Raw genomic sequence first — 16079 nt, forward strand, 5'->3', positions numbered from 1 at the left:
GAGAAATATTACAAATCCTGTGAGGATTCGTATGACAAATTTTCCAAGATTTTAGAATATAACGGATAGTTTTTCATAACAGATGTTACCACATTTAAATAATGTTTCAATTCAAAAATAGAAAAAAATAAGATGGGGGAAAAACCAGGTGAACACCACGCGGTTTTATCATTACGATTTGTAAAACTTTTTTCATTCATTGGAATTGATCACTTAACCCAAGGAAGGGACGACAACTTGCACTGCACTGCTGGTGGACGTTTCGTCCCCGAGGGTCTAGACAGTCCAGTAGTCAGCACTTTAGTGTTGACATCGATATCAATTAAAGGGTAATTTTGATAAATTTACTGTTTGCAAAAGTATGAATTTTTCGAAATACTAATGATTGTTTTGACCACAGGTATAGATTATTTCAGCCGTAATAGGCACAACACTTTGGAATTTTGGGTCCTAAATGCTCTTCAAATTTAAACTTTTTGTTATCTAAGCTTCAGTGATGAGTTTCATCTACACGAAATGTGCGTCTGGCGTACCAAATTATAAGACTGATATATTAGATAACGCATTGCACACGATACACACATAATTCGCCATGATTCGTACGTCACCAAATACGGCTTATTTACACCAGAAAAAAATAGAAAAAAATCTGAACAAATAACCCGACCATTTACATACCAATAAAGAAATATCACAAATCATACAATAATTACAAAGACCAGAGTATCATTGATAGATCATCTTCTTTTTACTTTTTTACAATGTACTATAATGTTTATGGATTGCCTAGAGACAACAGAAAGACATTTGTAGGTATTTAATTCAATTTAGACCAATATTCCTGACTGATATTTCTCATTGCTTTAAATGGATTGAAAGCATTTTTATCTATAGGGAATAATGGCACGATTGTGGTTGAGATCACATTTCTGCAAGAAAGACTACCAAGGCGTTAGTGTTTTCAGGTCACTGAACGGACTTCAATCATAAGTGCAAACAATACTGTGTTAAAACTGTACAATTGTTATACCTCTAATCAAGATTAAAAGGGGGGATGATCAAAATTCGGAATATAGAGGCTCTGAAGTAACTGCGTCTATTTAAGCTTCAGTGATGAGTTTTATATAGACGAAATGCGCGTCTGGCGTACCAAATTATGAGACTGATATATTAGATAACACATTGCACACGATACGCACATAATTCGCAATGATTCGTACGTCACAAAATACGGCTTGTTTACACCAGAAAAGAATAGAAAAAAATCTAAACAAAAAACCTGACCACATACATATAAATAAGGAAGTCTCACAAATCAAATGAGAATTACAAAGACCAGAGTATCATTGATAGATCATCTTGTTTTACAATGTACTATTATGTTTATCGATTGCCTAGAGACAACAGAAAGACATTTGTAGGTATTAAATTCAATTTAGACCAATATTCCTGACCGATAATTCTCATTGCTAAAATTGGATTAAAGGCATTTTTTCAATAGGGAATAATAGCACGATTGTGGTTGAGATCACTTTTCTGCAGAAAACCCACCAAGACATTAGTGTTTTCAGGTCACTGAAAGGACTTTAATCATAAGCACAAATAATACGGTGTTAAAACTGTACGGTTATGATACCTCTAACCAAGATTAAAAAGGGGGGGGGGATGATCAAGATTTGAAATATAGAGGCTCTGAAGTAACTGCGTCAAAACGAGTAGTTTTGCTGTGGTTTTTAAGAAATATTGTGGCTTTATCATAAAGGATTGTACCTTTTCTGTAAGAAAAGCCGTTAAAAATTTGTAAAAAATAAAATAATCAAATTCCTTCTAAAAAATTTCAGAATATTACGACAGTTAATAGAACTTTCTGCAAACACGCTTTAGAGTATACTAGCAAATAAGCTACGAAACATAATAAGATTAAGAAATAAAAAAAAAAACCAAATTTGACATACATTTTTTTATTATTTTAGTTGAGAGTTTGTGCATAAAGATATATGAAAGTCACCAACAACTGTTACACTGAACTTAATTAATGTTAATCTGAGGTGAATAAAATTTATTAGTATAGCCTTGAACAAGTGGGCTACAAAGACTTACTCAACTTAACATACATAAATGTTTTATGAAAAAGAAATAGACTATACATCAGGTGCATACAGGATTTAATATGAAAAAAAGCCGCATCACTATTATTTTCATAAACTTGTAATCCTGGTTTATATTATAAGCTGATTTACAACCGCTGTGTTGATGCCACTGCTGTTGGAGGTTTACATCACAAGCACAGTAGTCTGTGTTGACCTAAATTATCATTTATATAGTCAAAATCATAAATCAACTGTTCACCAAATTTAATTGCTTCGGGGATACTGAGGATTTTCTATTCAATGAAAACATTACCTTGTATTGGGGCAAAACCTTTTGGAAATTTTGGATCTATGCTTTCCAACTTTGAACTTTATGTATGTTTTTAACCGTTTTTCTATTCGATCGTCACTGATGGGTCTCTCGAAGACGACACGCGAATCTTATGTACGAAAAACAAAATCTGAGTGTATTTCCGTGTAGGTTTCTAGGTATGTTAGCATTTCAGGTTGTTGCACTTCCATGAGTCTGTTGTTCAAATAATTTTCTGTTATACTCGGTGTAAGTTTTTAACCAGCGATCTACTACCTTGTCGTTATTTGTGAAAGACAAAATTTACAATACATGGTATATTCTATATGAATCAAATAGTTACCATTGTATACAGGACATCGTATTTTATAACTATATATTCATTCAAATCAATCTGTAAACTTGATCTTAATTGTAAACAAAGCTTGCTCTGGACCAAAGATGAAAATAACACAATGTATATATGGCGATTTTCAATACGTTATTGCAATTGCAAAATTGACTAATACATTATGTATCATATAAGCTGTATTGCAGTTGGAATAAAGTATTATTACACATTATTGTAATGTATGAAATGAATAATCAAGTTCTTTAACCAATTCAAATGTTTCGACCATTTCATCAGAACTTGTTTTTATTATCAAATTTTATTATATAATCGACATTAAAAAAAAGGAAAACAAATGGCATTAACCCAAAGAATATCACAGAACAGAAGAATAATGAACAGTTTCTATTAGTCAAAGAAGGTTGTGATATAATAATCTCGATGTCATTGGTCAAAGATTTCACTTTTGAAAACTTTTTTTTTTAATTGATAAGCTTAACATTCTAATATTCATCTTCCTCATCGCATTCTTTTTTTAAATATACACTTTTTGTTTAAGATAGAATCAAGAATGCTATTATAACAACAATGAAATATGTCTTCCATAACAAGAGAATCTAACTTTAATGGTGTACCATGTCTTGGTAATTTTTGAGAATATGTAAATCCCCCATCTATTTTTTTTTTACTTCGATTTGTATCTACTCGATTGATTAAAAAAAATGAATGTTAAACAGCAGCATCCTTTTTCAATCAGCATACGGTCTTGTTATCCTGCAATAAAATCCATTGCCATTTTGAGCCCCTTTTTCAATTTCACTACTCCTAAAAATGTCAATTTTTATCTGGGCCCGATGAATACCATGTTTATATTTAATTTAGAAATATACAGATCTGGTATAAAATTATGAATGGAAATGGATAATGTGTAATGTGTAAAAGAGTCAACAATCCGAATTAAGAGTAGAAAACAGCAAAAGGCGGGCTTCGGCTGGCAAAAATGGATCACTGTCAACCAGAGACAAAATGATGATGTGAAAGAAAACTACTTGTCACCAAAAGACTTTTAACGATAACCTAAACACATACAAAATGTACTATATAGTAATAGTAAACAAGTTCCTTCCAATGCAAATTTATGAAACAATTCAAAAGAAACCTCATACCAAAAATTGCGCCAAACACAATAAACGACAACCTAATAATGACAGGCTCTGTACTTGGACAGACACATAGAATGTGTCATGTTGATGAGACTCAAACTCTTCCATGTCTTCATTAAACCATAGACAGCAATGTAACAGCACAAGATAAGACTAAACTGGACAAGTTAGTTGGAATGGGTTCACTCATCAGACTGGCGCGAAGGCAAACACAAATCTCCATAAATGACAAAAATAAAATACTAATATAAGAGTACACACAGTTTCTTGAATCTTAGTTAAGTTCTCACGTCAATTACAAACTAAATTGTCAATCATTAGTCTACCACACATTGCTTCTTACACTGATTTGGTGTTATATGTTGTAGGCACAAGTCATCCTAATTTCAAAGATAATTTTAACCATATATATCTAATAACAAAACTTTTAAGTTTACGTAGGTGCCAATAAAAGTGTATATCCTTTATTTGTAATGTCCGAAATTTGCTTTAAATATTCATTTTTAAGAAACCCTCCTATTCACATACCATCAAATTTATGTATTTATAACGTTTATTAGTCACTTATATATTTTTTCTTCAACAACCGTCGATTGTATATAATGTTAACAGTTTTCAAATTTGTACTCGATTTTTTTTTTTGTTGATATATAAAGAATACAAATTACTAACCGCAAACATGCATAGTTAAGAATATTTAATTTCGTGTTTCGTTACATTCTTTCACTTGATTTCCCAAGAGTTTATCACTGACCGACGCATATGTGTCAGGAAATGAAATTATGATAGAAGTAAACATCAATTTATCCTCAATTTGCAAAGTATTTACAATACACAAATTAGTAACATCGTACATTTCTATTAAACGTACAGAACTGATCGGAATATAAATATGGTGTTGCATGATACATATTTGAATTGTTCAATTGATATGTTATTATGTTGTTGATATAATGTAATAATATGCTCAAATATAAAAATAAGTCACTTACACAAGAGTTTTTATTTTAAAGATCGCGATTACGGCGTTTGTTTTCAAATGTGTTGTTGAAACGTTGTCATTGAGAGCACGTGCTTACAATTCTTTAATTTCTGTTATTTCTGTGTTATGTTTGTCCCTTGTGGAGAGTTGTCTCATCGGCAATCATACCACATCTTCTTTTTTTTATATGTCATAGTTGTTGTATATAATAAACAGAACAACAAAATGAGTATGGAAACATGGAATGAGTCAGATAGACAACAATCCAACCAAAGAGCAGAAAAAAGACCAAGGCCACTATTTGGTCCTCAACATGTCGAGAAAATCCAACATTCGGAGATAATTTTCAGCTTGCCCATAAACAGAAATGTGCACTTTTTAAACAAAAATGGACGTCATACTAAACGCTAAAAAAGAAATAAACCAAAATTTGGAGAAAAAAAATGTATATGACTAGCTAAGTCCAGAGACGTCTGACTTGCGACAAGTCAAAAACAAAAAAAATGAGGCGGTGCTAAACATTTTTGTGATATTTCAACTCTTTAGCATATTTTACAAGGTCTCATGATTCATTACTGCAAATGAAACTTCCAGAATCTTTAGAAACATCTATGCAATGCAATTGAATGCCCATTAACCAAGAAAGCATAGCCAGTTTTATGACTTTATAGAAAAGTCTGGAATATTCATATATACAGACTAAATTTTATAAAACAAATAATGTTGAGACCCACAGTGGAGTAGTAAAACATTTCGTGCTCAGATTGTGTCAATAATTAGATCTATACATAGTCAGAAGAACTATACAGTACCGATAAACTATTCATCTATCAATTGCCTTCATTTTTATATCTTGATACGTGTCAGTATAATTACGGTTGAACATCAATAGATCAATGCTTATACAATTTGTCAAACGATTCAATGGCCTTACATAAAACAAGTGCAAATAGTGTTTATTCCTTCATTCATATTTTTTTTTAGTTAACTGTGACGTCTATACTCATTGAATTAGTACACATTTTATTAAGGGATCAACTGAAGATCGCAGTTGCGGGATTTCTCGCTGTGTTAGAGAACAGGGTGTATTCTCATTTTACACAATCCCCATTTCCGTTCTCAATTTGATTTAATAGAGACACCAAATGAAATTCTATTCTACGAAAAGTAAACAACATTTTAGAAAATAAAGATCATCTAAAGTAAAAGGAAGTATAGATTGAAGATATGTGAATTTGAAAATTACAAAATTTTAAATGAATTTCATGTTTTTTTAAAATATTTGAATGGATAAGCTTTACCATACAACATGTGTGCTTATACTTTCTTTAAGGAAAATCCTTTATTATATCCTAACATTCATAAATGTACTGTTCTTGAAATATTTTTAGTTTGCAGTGACCTTAATTATGACACGATTTATTAGATAATCGTCAATTGCAAATTTAAAAGAAAACAAACGTTAAAGAGAGATAGAATCTAGATGTTTTTTTGAAAAAAAATTAATAGCAAACCAAATTATTTAACAACTGTTAAGAGAAAGCTTTAATAACTTACGACATAGCCAAAAAAATCGGTTTTTTTTTTCTTCAAAACTTCCACATGATTTAGGGATTTGCAACAAAACATATCTGTGATCAGAAGCATTGAATACTGTATTACTGGGAAATTAACAGATAACAGGTTTCAAACTGCTTTTTTATTAAATGATAACCAACAACATGTGTATTAAATAAAAGGACTTCAGTTTTTAGATCGTCACTATCAGTTTATCATTTAACTGTTATGTTTGACAACGCAATTAGGAGAGATGATATTTCAAAAAATGAGTTTTTATTGACTCATTTTTATCTTTGTATTCTTTTTACATTTGCTGTTACGCTCTTGACCTTTTGTATGTGTTTTAGAAAATTGCATCAAAATAAAATTCATATATTGATACAATCAAATGAATCAGTTTCATGACACTTTTCTTAAAACTCGGCAAACGCAAATTTCAAAGGAAACCCCAGAACAAATGTCGAAGGAAAATAGTTTTTACTGTTGTTTTTTTTTATGATTAAATAATTAATACTCAAAATCATTTAACAACTGTTTAAGCAAAGTTTTCAGTATATAAAACATAGCACAAAAAACCTTTTAATACTTATCAAAGGTACCAGGATTATAATTTAGTATGCCAGACGCGCGTTTCGCCTACATAAGACTCATCAGTGGTTCAGATCAAAATATTTATAAAGCCAAACAAGTACAAAATTGAAGAGCATTGAGGACCACAAATTCCAAAACGTTGTGTTAAACACGGCTAAGGTAATCTATTCCTGGGATAAGAAAAGTCTTAGTCTTTCAAAAATTCAAAGTTTTTGTAACCGGAAATTTAAAAGAAATGACCATATAATTGATATCAATATCAACACAGAAGTGCTGACTTATGGGTTGGTGATAGCCTCGGGAACGATACGTCCACCGGCAGTGGCATCGACCCAGTGGTGTAAATAGTTAACAAATGTACCAGGATTATAATTTAGAGCATCAGATGTGCGTTTCGTCTACATAAGACTCATCAGTGACGCTCAGATCAAAATAGTTATAAAGCCAAACAAGTACAAAGTTAAAGAGCATTGAGGACCACAAATTCCAACACGTTGTGCCAAATACGGTCAAGGTAATCTGTTCCTGGGATAAGAAAATCCTAAGTTTTTCGTAAATTCAAAGTTTTTGTAACAGGAAAAAACCTACTTATTTCATATGTTTGAGGGATTTGCTGTGAGAGGCATTACATAATATATGAATAGGAATTCGCAGACAAAAGGTTTCAAACTGCGTTTTTATTATGATTATAACCAACAACATGTGTATTAATTAAAAAATATTCGTTTTGTTTATAGCTATCAGGTTATCATTTAACTATTATGGTGACAACACAATTACATGTATGAGAGATAATATTTCAAAAGATGAGTTTTTTTTTTACTCATTTCTTATCTATGTATTCTTTCTAGAATTGTTACTCCCTTGACCTTTTATATGTCTTATGTAAAATAACATAAAAATGAACTTTACATATAGATACAATCAAATAGAACAGTCATAACAACTTTCATAAAAACTCAGCAAACACACATTCAAGGCAAAACCTTTGTAGGAAGAAAAAGAAAGTTTAATGAAGATCATCATAATCATAGTATTAACTGATTTCTTTTCCAAATCATTAACAACTGCTTAGGCAAGTCCTTACAAAACTGACGAAACCTACTTATTCCATATGTTTGAGGGATTTACAACAAAGAGTATCTGTTTTCAGAAGCATTACATACTATATGAAGAGGACTCGGCAAACACACAATTCAAAGGAAAGTACCTCGAAGGAAGAAAAAAGAAAAAATATCTACGGAAGATAGTATTAACTGATTTTTTCTATAAATAAGAGTTACTACGCAAAAACATTTAACAAGTTTTTAAGCAAAGTTTTAATGATATTAAACATAGTAAAAAAAAAGCCTTTCAAAACTGACAAAACTTACGTTTTACATAGGTTTTAGGGATTTGTAACAAAATGTATCTATTTTCAGAAGCATTATATAATATGCGTATGAAATAAGCAGATAAAAGGTTTAAAACTGCGTTTTATTAGATAATAACCTACAACATGTGACACAAATACAAGTACGTCGGTGTTTGAATCGTTACTATCTGTTTATCATTTCACTGTTATGTTTGACAACGCAATTAGGAGAGATAATATTTCAAAAGATGTGTTTTATTGAGTCATTTCTTATCTTTGTATTCTTTCTATAATTGCTGTTACGCTCTTGACCTTTTGTATTTCTTATGGAGAACTACATACACATGTACTTTACACATAGATACAATCAAATAGTACAGTCATGATACCTTTCATAAAAACTCAGTAAACGCAAATTAAAGGGAAAACATTGTACGAAGAAAAAGAAAAAAAATTACAAACCAATTCTTCAGAGAATAGTTGAAGGTCTTTCCACCTCGATAATAAGAATGAAATTTAACAACCGATGTTAGAAAATGTCACTCCGTGTTGATGTTATGTGGTAAATCAAACTGATATAAAAAAAAATTAAAATTAATATGTGTGTGTAGAAGACTTAATTGTTTTATAATGAACCAGAAAGAACTTTTAGCAAATGTCAAAATCTAGAACGTCAAATTGACCTTTGACCTTGACTTCAATTTTAAGGTCATAGGTCAGTGATCCCAGATCTAAAGACCCATGGTCAATCACTTGTATGGTTGTGGAGAAATACTGATTTCAAACACAAAAGGGGAGAAAACTACTATAAGGGTTTACCAAAACACTTCTACTTTAATGGGATGAAGTTGCGCCTTATTGAAAACAGTTATTTGGCAAACACATCATATCATTAACTATTACAGTTTCTTTTAAATAACGATAACAAGCAAAATTCAAAATTGAAAACATGACCTTGACCTTTGACCTTGACCTCAATTTTCTTCAAATCGACCAAGGACTCCATATCAAAAGACTTTAGGCCTCTACGACTTTTAATGTGTGAATTTATCCAATATATCGTCCATCTTTAATTTTCAAAGGGAAATAACTCCCATAAGATGTCTTCAGATCACTCCCGTCAAATAAACCAAATCATTCTTAAAAGTAGACGAATAATTTGGTGAAACAGTTTGTTAAAATCTTTTACTGTTTTAGAGAGATAGCGATAACAAGAAAAAGGTGACGAGGGGAGATAACTCCTATAAGAATAAGTGTTCGGTCACACCCTCATTACTGTACAACATCATAGGCCAAACATCCATTTGATATGTTGTAAAACAAAAAAGCATCTCAGACGGCAGAAGAAAAAAAAAAGGGTTTTCCACGAAAAGTAGAAAGACCTAATAATGAAGATAGTATTAACTGCTTCCTTTTTATAATTATAATTTATACACGAAATCATTAAACAACTGTTTAAGCAAAATTTTAATGATATCAAACATAACTGACTAAACCTACTTAAGCCATATATTTGCGTGAGGAATTTTCAACACAAAGTATCTGTTTTCAGAAGCAATAAATAATATATGAATAGGACGTTAACGTACAAAGGGTTTTAAACTGCGTTTTATTGGATTATAACCAACAGCATGTGAAACAAATAAAAGAACTTCAGTTTTTAGATCGTTACTATCAGTTTATCATTTATCTGTTATGTTTGACAATGCAATTAGGAGAGATCATATTTCAAAAGATGTGTTTTTATTGACATATTTCTTATCTTTGTATTTTTTCTAGAATTGTTATTACGCTCTTGACCTTTTGTATGTCTACATTGAAATTACATACAAATAAACTGTACTCAAAGATAAAATCGAATAGTATTTGATGTATAAAGAATAAAAAGCGAGTTTACGACCATCAACTGGGTGATACGTATTTGTTCAATATACTAAAGTCACATAAACATTTTAAATCTTTGATACATTTTCATATCCATTTAATGCAATCGAAGATATGATTTTCTTAATAGTTTGCTTCACAATAAATGTGATCAATAAATGATAAATCAGTTCATTCACTAAAAGTAGCACAATACATCTCTAAAGTCCTGTGCCTAGTCCTTAAAACAAACTCGAAAAAAGTAAAATCACAAAAATACTGAACTTACAAGAAAATCAATTCGGAAAATCCATAATGACATGGCAAAATTAAAATACAAAACGCATCAAAAACGAATGGACAAGAACTGTCAAATTCCTGAACCCTACCGGAATACATCAAAACAATGAATTAGGTGCACAGTCCTAACCCTTAAAAGTCGTTCGGTTGGCAATTCTTCTCTCTGACTGCATATATTACGACTGCTGTAAAAGACAACGAAATAGATATGAAAATATCACGGCAAACCGACAGAACCTATCCAATTGTATTGAAAGCTCCTCAGTAGTACCGAATGGTTCTGGCACAGTGGATGAAGCGAATAATATGCTAGCATACATGTTCGGGCATGGGTACATCATACTATTTTACCGTAAAGTGCCACATAGAAAAACTCGATCCAACTTCCAAATGAATTTGATGTAAGACAAGAGAAATTCGTTATCTTTGCAAAAGTAAGTTTGAAATTTATGCAGGTGGTGTCAAAATATTTTTATTCATTAACTAATAAAATTAAAGAAAGTTCAGGTATTTGACATTTAAATCATTAATAGCATCGGAAAATGTTATTAGCCTTAATTTATTAATCCATATCCTTCTGATATTTTTGTTTTTTGTTTACATGAATACTTTAGTAGAATATGTTATCATAAAATCAATTAATCACTTCGAATAATGAATGACAAACAAAATATAAATGATCAATCGGAAATAAGGGTGTTGATTAGTCTTGTCTTCATCCGCCTTAACATTTTTTTCTGATATTACAAATTGCATATTGTTAAGATATCACGGGATTACAATGTTCATTGTATTATGTTTACGGATGTGTATTTCCTTTATTAGTTAATTATAGATAGCTTTTAATTAAATGTTAAATTGAATATACAATGAAGGAGATTGTCGTTATCAGTATGCAAGCTTACAAAAAATTGCCAGCTTGTGTTTTGTATAGTTTTTATCCAACACTCACGAACAATACGTATTTGTTCTATTCAATCTCTATGATGAAAAGTCTTTAAGGATGTTTGCTCCTCTACTTTTTGAATTTTTGCCAGATTTTCGGAATCCTCTGGTTTTACCCATGTATTGACATTTAAAAAATTTGCCCACTAACCCCTACTTTTCTTTTCATATTTTTATTTAATATTATTTAAAAAGCCATATTTCAAAATCTTAAGAAATCCTTGTTATTTTTTCATAGTTTTTTAAACAAAAAAGGTGCCAATATTAAGTGAAAGATAAATCTAGAGAGAATTATTTCCCACCAAATTTTCAACAGCTTATATCTCGAAAACAAGCACACGGACCCTCAATTTTTTTCTGCTTTTTTAGTTTCTTTATTTATATACTTTAAATTTATAACAGTCTTTTAAAAAGCTTGTTATTTTTAAACAGCGTAGCGAACATCCTTAAATAGATAATGCAATCATTAATTTTGAACAATTAAGATTGAAGTAGTTAACGATATATATGCAACAGACATTTTAAAATACTCTGTCAGTCATGAAAGTTTTAAATAATTTGTAAAATTACATATTTATCAGAGACACTTTAATTGTTCAAATTTGTATTAAGTTACGTTCAAAATAGAAAACACTTTTGCAAAAATGTTTTATTAACCTACTGCTTATTTCTATAATTGCTATATTATTTATTTTAACGTATTTTGATTTTATATTTAAAATATGTCTTTGTCGTTTGATCTTGTCATTATAAATATAATGTGTTTTATGAACTGAGAAGAACATTAAACTCAGTTAATGTATTTGATTTCTAATTTGAACGACTTAACGTTGACCTATTCATTTAAAAAAGTAATTTTCTATCTTCAATTCATCATGCTTAACGCTTTCTGTCTCATTGGTGTAGTCAATTTTATTATCTTACTTAATCATGTATGTAGGATTGACTGTTTCTAAAATTACTTGACATTACAATATCTACTTATGTTAGACTCTGAACCTTTGGAACTCATTTCAAAGTGGTTATTACCTGTTCTTCGTGATACTTTTGTATAATGATCAGGTAAAATGGTACAGTAACCTACTTAAATTAAGCACCAGAAGTGGTAAGTTACGTAGAAGTATTTTTTCATGAATGTGGCAGAATTCACATTTTGATTTACTTTTCCACCCTACCCGAACGCAGCAATGTGGTGTATCAGCACAAAATAAAAAAATAAACAATTAAACTCAGTTTGAAAAGACTTGGCTTAATTAAGACTGACTGTTATGGTGGTTCAGATTACACCCGTTGCTGCATAAATAATATGGGGATATCAGTTAAGGGCAAAATCATGTTGCTCAATAATATTGATACGTCCGACTTAAAACAAGTTTTTATCAAACATTCTAATAATAAGACTAAGATTTTTATAATAGATTTTGATGACTAGTGAAATAATGGAATTAAATCATACTTAAAAGCAGAGTCTGTTATACAGACAGGTAAATGTAGTTCATTTTCTCAATTAGAAAATACAGGTTTATCAAAGGGGCATTCATTTGCTATCAAATTCATGTTCACCGATTTGACTCAAATTCTCATATTTGATTTATAAAATACTGAAAAGTAAACCAAAGTTATAAAAAGTCTAGAATAAAGTAATCGTTCGTTTGTGTATTTTAGTCTAGACGCCATATACTTAACTTTCTAATCTCTGAAAACTGCAAACGGTCACATAAGCGATATAAAAATAAATATAGATAAAAGATAGATAGCAAACTTGTGCAATAGGAGTTTTCTATGTCTGTTTAATTTCATACTATAAAAAAAAATAGGTGAATCATCGTTTATACTTTGATAAGAATGAGATTTATTGAATCAAACCAGTCCATCAAAAGATTTACCATTTCACTTTCTATTTTAATATTCTTCCCTTATGATAACTGAACACGAGTTATTCATGCGCAATTCATCTCTTAGCTAAGGGTTCAATTTAAAGATCACATGAGTATGGATTCAATGAGTCCGAATTATGAATTTGCTTGTAAAAAATGAATCATCGATGTTACTTAGCTTATTTTGAAAAAAAGTTGAATCATATTGGCTGATAAAAGCGACTTATATTTTCACTATTTCACTTTCATTTATGATTAACCAAAACAAAACATATTATATTTCTTTTTATATATCTCATAGCAAGTTTCCCTGTAAATATCATAATATAATCCTAAATCCAATGCTGAAATATCAGTAATACATTTTGGGATACAATTAATATATGCAGTACCTTTTTGTTTCTTAAAAAAGACACTTTGTCATTGTGTGCAATAGCATTTCTATTGTGAACAACAGATGGTTGATAGATTATATAATATACCAAGTTTATTATAATCTATTCAGATCCTTATAATTTTTTAAAAAACATATTGAAACCAAACGAAGCATTAAATATATTTACACAAACAAATTTAACAATTACATACGAGATAGAGCTAACCAAAAAACTGTCCTTGACAGACATAAATTTCTTTTCTGTCTTGTTAGGTGCATGAATGATACGATAAAATTCGTCTGCAAGACTTAGTCTTGTTCTCGTTCAATTGTATTACATTAAGACTTAAGTAACGAAAAACTACAGCGCATATTAATATATTTTTGGCCTATTTGATCAATGGAGGTAGCTTTCTGCTGATTTTTTTTTAAAATCTTACCATGACCACCTGTCGAGAAAATAACCTACTTTAACTGTTCATTTACAATGTTCTAGATATTATAACTTAAAGTCTTCGCCTTTGTGTATGCAATTTGTGTCATTGTATTTGGTTTAACAAATTTTAAAAATTACAATGTCACTGTTTTAATATATATATTTTAAATTATGATAGCTTAAGTAACAATACTGCAAGAAACAGCTTGCACGATGAAAGCCACAGTAATCCGTTGATGATAAGTAGATTGTACTATAAGAATATACAGATGAAAAAAAATCCTTCATTATTCTATATTTCCAAATTGATTCAATCACTAATGTTAAAACAATAAATGAACATCTTACCTCAATCTTAGCGATACTGATAGCTGGAGAAAGCAAGGAAGTCAAATACATGTATGTTATTGTTAAAACATGTTATCCTATTACTATTTTTTTGGGGCGAAAAACTGTACTATAATTAGTGCAGTAACACAATATCTTGTATTGTTATTAATAAATATTGCATAACTTGAAATAGGGAAAAATTTGAATGCTTTTAAACTTAATTTTAGAACGAATTGCATATAAGGAGGTGCATGAATGATACGATAAAATTCGTCTGCAAGACTTAGTCTTGTTCTCGTTCAATTGTATTACATTAAGACTTAAGGAACGAAAAACAACAGCGCATCATAATATATTTTCTATTTCATTGACTTTTCCAAGAGTAGTATTTTTTTAGTACAATTTCTGACAACGAACACCTATATGTTTCAATAAAAGCTATTATCTCCATTAGATAACTATTCACATTTGGATTCTTTCTTATACGCGAAAGTTAATATGTTGTACCTAAAATTCTAGTCAAAAACGTGATATGATTTGATCCACGTATATTTTTGACCTATTTGATCAATGGAGGTAGCTTTCTGCTGAACTTTTTTTTAAATTTTACTATGACCACCTGTCGGGAAAATAACCTACTGTATCTGTTCATTTACAATGTTCTAGATATTATAACTTAAAGTCTTCGCCTTTGTGGATGCAATTTGTGTCATTGTATTTGGTTTAAAATAAATTTAAAATTACAACGTCACTGTTTTAATAGATATATTCTAAATTATGGTAGCTTAAGTAACAATACTGCAAGAAACAGCTTGCCCGATGAAAGCCACAGTAATCCTTTGATGATAAGTAGATTGTACTATAAGAATATACAGATGAAAAAAATCCTTCATTATTCTATATTTCCAAATTGATACAAATCACTAATGTTAAAACAATAAATGAACATCTTACCTCAATCTTAGCAAAACTGTTAGCTGGAGAAAGCAAGGAAGTCAAATACAAGTATGTTATTGTTAAAACATGTTATCCTATTACTATTTTTTAAGGAGGAAATAGTGTACTATAACTAGTGCAGTAACACAATATCTTTTATTGTACTTAATAAATATTGCATAACTTGAAATAGAGGAAAATTTTAGTGCTTTTAAACTTAATTTAAGAACGAATTGCATATAATGAGATGATCGACCTGACTGCGCACCTTAATCCCGGCTTTAATTTTTTTTTGTTTTTTTGTTAACTTGATTTGTATTTTTTGGTCGTTTTATGATATTTGACCACCGGAAAACTATTGTAAACTAAATTTAAATGAAGTTAAGAGGGCTATTAACGACAAACCTGAGGTCTTATTAAAAAATATTATGTCCGCAAAAGTGTTTTCTTCAAATATTAAGTATAATAGAAATTAAAAACCAGTTGTTTAGAATTTAAGGTCTTTCAACTCCAATTAACTTAAGATAAGAAAATGTAGATACAAACAATATGAAATAAACCAAAATTTAGACCATGACCTTGACCTTTGACCTTAACCTAATGTTCATTTGATTGGACCGAAGTCCTCAAATCAA

The 16079-nt window shown here is 30.0% G+C and overlaps 1 protein-coding gene across 3 annotated transcripts in view; it reads right to left on the bottom strand.

The window, feature by feature from the left end:
- Positions 1 to 15602, bottom strand: part of LOC139502700 (cardioacceleratory peptide receptor-like) — a 132456-nt gene extending 116854 nt beyond the window's left edge. Inside the window, exon 1 of one of the 3 annotated variants that reach the window (XM_071292248.1) lies at positions 15463 to 15602. The gene's annotated coding sequence lies outside the window, so the exon portion shown is untranslated. Of the gene's footprint in view, positions 1 to 14526; positions 14582 to 15462 lie in introns of those variants that run through there. The other 2 variants (XM_071292252.1, XM_071292249.1) reach the window with 2 other exon arrangements.
- Positions 15603 to 16079: the final 477 nt, after the last annotated feature.

The sequence above is a fragment of the Mytilus edulis genome, chromosome 14 (genome assembly GCF_963676685.1).
Source record: "Mytilus edulis chromosome 14, xbMytEdul2.2, whole genome shotgun sequence".
NCBI lineage: Eukaryota > Metazoa > Mollusca > Bivalvia > Mytilida > Mytilidae > Mytilus > Mytilus edulis.